This window comes from Meleagris gallopavo, chromosome 7 (assembly GCF_000146605.3).
Source record: "Meleagris gallopavo isolate NT-WF06-2002-E0010 breed Aviagen turkey brand Nicholas breeding stock chromosome 7, Turkey_5.1, whole genome shotgun sequence".
Classification (NCBI taxonomy): domain Eukaryota; kingdom Metazoa; phylum Chordata; class Aves; order Galliformes; family Phasianidae; genus Meleagris; species Meleagris gallopavo.
In genome coordinates this window covers 14,115,981-14,123,622 of record NC_015017.2, presented here as the reverse complement: position 1 = coordinate 14,123,622, position 7,642 = coordinate 14,115,981, and the positions used below count along the sequence as shown (strand labels likewise).

The following is a 7,642-nucleotide window of genomic DNA, read 5'->3' as shown; positions in this document are numbered from 1 at the left end:
TGTTTATACAAGAAAATAGACTGAGAAAATCTCCTGGCTCAAAGGGCAAAAAGATCTTATCTTTCTAGAGTAATGAAAAGCACACTTCAGCTGAGAATACCCTTGTCAGATATTTAGGGTAGAAAATCATGATATGGAAATGAATAAAATATTTTCTAATCATTTCATGAGTACTCTATGCTTTTATGGAATTCCAAAAAAGCATCTGCACTTACATGGTTAAAACACTGTAAGAAGTACCCTGTTCATTACCTCTGTGTGCTCATATTTGATCTACAGGGAACGTAGGCAATAAATCTATGCAAAAAAAAATGTGAGCAGTTTTGAACATTTTTGGAAACTTACGTACCTTTTATTTGCTCATTTGTGTTTAGATACATCCCTGGTTATGAACTAAAATGATATACATAACATGCATCAGCACTACACATCATGCGAAAAGGAATTTACACTGGATTACCATCTATTCTCATCTCTAGGAGTATACAGTTGAAAAATGTTATTTCTTCAACTAGACTAGTGTTTCTCTCTAAAGCTTGGAGCGTGTGTTCTCATGCATGTTTAGCTAACCATAAGATTAGCTATATTTAATAAATATAGCATGATTACTCACTACCAGAAATGAAGAGTTACAGCAGCATGAAGAGTTTAACCTAGAAATTTTGCTTGAGCAAAATTAGTGTAGAATACAGATGCAGGGTGAAGATGTAGTAAGCAAAACAAAAAGATCCCTCTGTCAGGCCCAACACTAAGACATGTGAAAAACAAAGGAAGAAACTATGTATTTTACACACAGGTGGGTACAAGGAGAAACTGTTTTGCCCGAGTATAAAAGAAAAATGGATTTTGGTTATTTAAGTTTTGTGATCATTTCTACAAACAATCTTTGGAAAAGTCCAGAGGGTGCTAAAACAAAACTAAAAGATCCAGAATTAATAATTATTTCTTCACTTACCTCTAAAGTGATTTCATTTCCCAAAGACAGGTTAAATCATGTACCACCTTCTTTCAATTTATAAAATCCTCATAATCTAGGAGCCACACTCCAGCTAGGAAGCAGCTGTAGGATCCTGAAGAGGCCATTTGACCAAGATTCAAACATCAAACATGTGATGAACACTGGGTCAGAGCTACTTACTCCAACCCAGGTTAATGCTGCCTTCCCTACTGGGAAGGAACTGGACTACTACTACAGTGTACTCAAATCTATAAAGACGCTTGAGTTAGTGGAGTAGTAAGGGAATGGTCAGTTAAATTTTACACTGAATGAACCCAACTCAAATTCAGTGAATGTTAAGTGGCAAATCCATCTTTTAGTGTCTGATTTTAGCACTTCATTCTAACGATAACTTGACTTCCCTATACAGAACCCAGGGTACCACAAAAACCAAGATGGACTTTCCCCCCTCCCTACATTGTCAAGTGGAATTTGAAGTCCCAGTTTAAATAGGTGACACAGAAGTTAAGAATGAGTGTATTCTGCCTGAAGTCCTCTAAAGAGGAGTTATTTGCAGCTGTGGTATAAAGACTGGCAGCCTCAACACACTCAGCCTGCCAAATAGCTGCTCCTTTACCCACACCTTCGGAGGCTGGCAGGCATTGCTAACTGCCACCAGGATGACTGTGCCCACATTAGTCAGAGCTGCACCACTGTCACACACAGGCTTTGTGCAAATCTCACCTTTCATTTCTTCAAGCAGGAGCTTCACTGTGGGGTATGAGAGGCTTCTTAAGTAAGGCAGTCCTTGTGTAATTCACATACATAAACTATACTGCTGCTGAACAGCATGATTTAGAGGCTGTAAAAAAAAAAAACAGCAAATTAACTATGTAATTAATGTGACCCCAAACAGACCTCTGATGTAAGTAAGCACTGTGTTTCTCATAGAATCAATGAATCTGAAACAGATGACCAAACAAAGAAAGTTGACTGTTTTTCAGTGTATAGATTTCACTATCAAGTGAAGTTCATTCTTGGCACAGTGCACAACATGGCCCTCTTCCTCAGAAGGAAAAAAAATATCTTACTTTCACCTGAGGGTGAATTCCAATACAGAATTATTTCTTCTGTCTTGTTTCAACAGCACAACAATTAATAGTCAACAAGGACAAGAATGAAAGGATATAAAGAGCTGAGAGATGTATGAAGTATACGAACCTTTAAAATAGTTTTTAAAACAGCATATATGATTCCTTTGGGCAAGCCACAGAGAAGCTCACATTAGTGGCACCACCCTTCAATTACATAGTGTGCAGAGCTCAAGAAAGCAAACACTGCTCAGCAAGTACATTTGGGGTAATAGATCTCCTTCTTACACTGTGAGGAAAGCCGAATGCTTGAACTGAAGTGAGGATCAAGAGGCAGAGAGGACCTTAAGGGTTAATTGTTACAGTCAAGGGCAATACTAACAGAAAGGACTCTTGCTTCCAGAAAAAAATTAAAGAATATTTGTATTAAAATAAACCCGCTGATATCTAAGTATGGATGCATCACAAAGACCTACCTGGTGTTTCAGAGGCAGGTTTACTTGCTATAAACATTTTCAACAAAAAAGCTTGTTAAATTGATATTACTTGATTTTATTTTTTTTACCAAAATAATATAAGAAAAAAATGTATGTCCTGAATATGGTGTAATATCTATATTGCATCATAAAACCAAAGTCCTTCCCCCACTCCTTCCATCAGCAAGATGCCACTTAACTGCAGTCTTCCCAGCCAGCTATCCTGTTCTACTTCTTGCAGCAGCATTTCATCAGAGAGAGCAGCTTTGCCCTGGGTGAAAGAATCCCTATCCCACTATGCAGGGCTGTATTCTCCCAGGCTGAGGGGTCATTGATTCAACTGTAGGTTGGGAGGACTGCAACAGCAGTGTCATCTCACTCGCTTGCAAAAACACGCAGTGAGCTCCAATTGCACTATTTTGCAACACCCTGGAGCACTTCTGGTGAGGTTTTGAGGAACTCAAAACTTATTACGAGAAAGCAGCTCTAGTTTGCCTTGCTGTTGGGAATTTTTCCATGCTCTTTGCTGTTATCACACCGATAGCATTCAGCATTTAGCTTGCTCTGCCTGCAGTTTCACATTGAGGTTATGCTCAAAGCTGTCTTCCAGGAGGCTGTGGGCTGCAAGTCCCAGGGTAGCTGCAGAGACCAGCTGCTTGCCAGGAACAGAAACCTTGAGAAGCCAAGTGAGAAATGTAATTTAATACCTGCTCCTTTAGCAAGAACACTTTGACCCAAGATATGAGGCAGAAATTACAGAAATGCACTCACAAGAATGTGGACAGGAAGCGTTCTGCAATAATGAGCAACAATACTCACCAAAAGCTGGATAAAGACAACAAAAAGAAATGAACACACACTGGGCACAGACGAACACTACACTTGAACAAATCCTAATGCCAGCCTTGCAGAAAAGATAATCAAGCAAGAGAAAGGAGGCTTTTATATCTAGAGCCCATCGGGTTTCACAGAGACATGACCTTCACAGAAACAGTGGTTTTGTCTGCATCTCAACCTCCTGGACATATTAAAGCTAGGTGGGTCTCAGCAGATGCTACATCTTTTACACTTCTGTGATGCTTTAAAGCTTGCTGCCATAGTACCTCTGAGGTCATAAGATGCCGAGCAACAGAAGCTACATCTAACCATCATTTCTGTTATAAATTTGGTATCTTCACCACCATCCTAAAAACAAGGAGAAAATCCCTATTCCTCTACAAGTCAGTGGTAAAACATGCACATACCTCAAGGTCTGGAAGGTAGCTTACAGCATGAGAAATACATCAGCCACTCAGAAATTTTAGCTCTCCAGACAAGAAATATCACCACCACTGAAACCAGGATCATTATATGATTATGGAAAGAGAAAGTACTGTGTAAACAAAATCTCAAACTGAGAACAGCCAGAGGAATACTGAGAGTGACCACACCATAACTTTGGCTTCTGAAGGACAGGAACAATCCTGTTCTCTTTTTGTTGTGCTGCCCAGCATTGGAGGAGCTAATCAGAAAGGGAAATCTAATAATGGTGTTTTAGGAAGACACTTAATTTTCTCCAACTTGGTCCTGAACTTGTGTGGTGACAGCTTCCAGATGTTGAAGAAAAAAGGAACATGTAAAAAATCTACTAATTAACTGTGCAGCTATTGTCTGCAGCACCCTTCCTAACATTAGCTACAGACTACACCAATCACCAGATTTAGATTTTAGAAAGTTTTTTTTTTTAAAGTAGCATATGCTAAGACTATAAAAACAACTGTGTGAATCCGCCATCCACCCAGTAGCCAAGAAAACTTAGTTGAGATTGCAGGACTATTTAAGCCCTGTTTGTCACAGGTTGGAAAGTTTCTTCACAGCTGTTGGCTCCAGCTGAGAGCTGCGCTGGAACTGATTTACATGCTGATTTACTTCAAATCCACAATAGTGCTACTTAACATCAAAGTTACATTTAAACACTTCATTCTGTTATCACTGTTCCATGACTTCCATGAGCACATCACTTAAAACAGCCTTTAAAATCCAAGTTAAATCAAAGGCAAAAACCCCAGACCAGAACTCCTAACTGGAGTTATAAGGCCTTATAAGGTAACCTTAAACGGCATGTAACTTTGTCATCTCAGAACACAACTTCTCCTGCTGTCTCACAATGGAGATAGGTTGACCTAGAAGAATTCCATCAATTTTTCCCATTTGTCTACACAGAAAAGAGGCAGACTGAACTTTTTAAACACGCAGTTTGCCACTATGGTCAAGAAAGAGGAAGAAGGGAAGGCAGCAATGACTAGATGGAACACTTTTGATTTCAGCACTCAGATTTTTCACTTCTCTACGTTGATTTCTCCAGTAAGAGACCAAAATAAAATGACTTCTCTACTCTGGGTTTTCTGCCACAATTTACAAATTAATAAAAAAAAACTTTATCATCTTTAAGTTTTTCAGAGTGCACCTGAAAAATAGTATTAAGATATGCTCTCTATGAAAGCCTACTAATTAACTTGCTCAGACTCTATCCATAAAATACCAAGATCTTAAGCTAAATATTTGTCTTCAAAGGTAGTATTTATTAACTCCACAAGTGTGCTTTTTAAGTTTTATATCTTATGAGATCACTTCTTGGTTTCCTCTGCTCCAGAGCACGCACAGCTCAGGCCAATTCTGTTCTTATTTAAAACCCAGTTACCTCCCTTGACTTCAGGTGGGGGTATAACCCAGATCAAAACTGGCTCTACTCTCATGTTTCCTGAATAAGGAAGAAAAAGTGATCTCATCGGGGCATTAGAGATCCTCAGTAAGCGACTATTTTTTCCTGCAGAACCTTCTGTACCTTCAAGAAAACACCAATGTCTATTAATTAAAGTCACAACCTACATAAGTTAATAAAAATGGAACAGTATCCCATTTCCTGTGAAGGTGACAGCAAACACTAACAGTATGAACAGCCTATTAGTTTCAAAGCAAGTGTTATTTAGTTTTTTCCTGATGCTGAGGCAAATTGTTTTTGAGAAGCACTGGACAGTCCCAGTTGCCTCAGTTTGTCTGCAGAACAGCTACAGGATATGACAACTAAGTAGATTTATCCCAGGCTTCATTTAATCTATATTCTTCTCCATTCAGACCTTGATTCTTTAGCCTTGGCAGGATTTGTATAAACTTCCTTAGCATTAGTTTTAGCATCCTTTTCAAAACACATGCTTCTAAAAAAAAAAAAGAACAAAAAACTACACCAACCCTCAGTGTGAAGTTAGGAAAAACAGGTGTAGAAAAAACACACTTAGAAGGTAAAGCATAAATACTGTGCCCCATTTCATACTTCATGCTTAAAGCTTTCTGCTTAGCAACATTTCAGCATTGCTAAGTACTTCTCCAAGCATGCCTTATTTAGATAAACATAGTTACAGGAATGGAAAAAAGTCTTGTCTACAAATAGAACACTAGTGACAAAAAATTAAAGAGACATCTATAAGACCTATGAACTACGTATTGGAGAACTGTGTTCAACTCACACTGCATAGCACTGAAATTTAATTTAAAGTATATGTAGAATATGCACTCTATGCATTAAATACAATTGAGTTAACAGAAGTACTGCAGAATATGCTCAAAGCTGCCTGCCAGCTGCTGTAGGGATCCAGCTTAGGGCCAGATTGTAGACCTGTGGAGACTGCCTCAAAGTAAGAGCTTTTATACATCTCACAGGCAGAGACCGAACGAGAGATTATTCAAGTTTTGATTCAAAAGATGGTAGCAATATCTTCACAAAGCATTAAAAAAAAAAACAAAAACAACCTTTGCATTGCTTCTGAATATTTCTGGAAGCATTTTCCTAAGATCTGTTTAATTTTATATAAAGCAAACCCCACAGCTGCTGGTAAACAAAGTACCCTTATTTCCTGTAGCTAATTATTTTATCCATGAATTTTTCAGCACATCCAGCTTCTGAATAAGGTAATACTAGCTTTTCTATTTCAGGAGAAGCACCAAAACTTCAAACATTAAGGTTGGTTGAATTAAAAAAATTAAATGCACTTAATAGATCCATTTGATTAGGAAAATTTTGCAGACTTAGTAAGAAGTACTTGTTAGCTCGTATTTCAAGATTTTTTGCAAGTAGACTTTTCTGCCCAAGAGGATCAGATGTAATTCTATCATACAGAGTAAATATAATATTCAAAAGCAAACAAACCAGTCATTGTAAGAAAGTCATGCAAAGCAAGAGCATTGAACCAGATTTTGTTAACTACATCAATAAAATTAAAGTCAGCTGAGAGCTACATTGCATTTATTAGATCTAAATGCAAAGCAGGACTTGACTTTCCATACACTGTGTGTCAAGCACTGCTAGTCTCAAAACAACAGATAGATTTCTTTCCTTCCCCCAAAAGAGATCATCATGGAAACTGAGAGCTGCCAAGAGGGCACAACCCAGAGCTAGGGTCAGAATCTGCATGGTTCCATGTCAAGGCTTCTGCACAGCTCCTGGCTCTACACATATTAATTCTCACTTTCAGTCAGACTACACACAGATATTAATGTTCCTGTTCCTGTTTCATTGGCATGAAAGGCCATTATACCTAAGTCCCTACACTAGCCAGAGCTCAGCTGAGATGCAACTCAGAAAATGTAGTACACATCATTTGTATATTCAACCATACTGCATTATGTTCACTGTATTTGATTGAGCATTTTAGAGACTTATCCCTTACTGTACCTCATGTCTTAATAGTTTCAGTCATTAGTCCATACCATTTAAGCTATAAAAATATTTGGGAGCATTTGTGGTGTTGCACACAAGAACTGTTGGTTTTAGTTCTAGGAAGGAGGGCAGGCAGTTTCCGATGCCAGATTTTTGAATGGCAGCTTCTCTCCACACTTTTTTTCCAGATTCCAATTGAAACTCTTATTCCCTCCTACAAGCAGAATACCCAGCAAACATACAAGATGCCTGGGACCTCAAGTACTACCTAGGAGGGCAAGGGATAATGGTGATTTTCTATTGTTCTCACTGCACATATTTGGACACTAGCACTCCTATAATTATTTTTACCGTCCTTCTTTAATATATCTTATGCCCAGTGACATGCAGTCAAATACTAATACTAGTAATATTTCTAGACAGATAATACCATTTCCACCGTTGT

At 38.2% G+C, this 7,642-nt stretch overlaps 1 long non-coding RNA gene across 1 annotated transcript in view; it reads right to left on the bottom strand.

The window, feature by feature from the left end:
- Positions 1 to 893: 893 nt before the first annotated feature.
- LOC109368672 overlaps positions 894 to 7,642 on the bottom strand; it is an 11,734-nt gene continuing 4,985 nt past the window's right edge. The window contains exons 2-3 of the long non-coding RNA XR_002116935.2: positions 1,682 to 1,799; positions 894 to 1,070 (exon numbers count right to left, since the gene is read on the bottom strand). This is a non-coding gene — a long non-coding RNA (uncharacterized LOC109368672). The remainder of the gene's footprint in view (positions 1,071 to 1,681; positions 1,800 to 7,642) is intronic.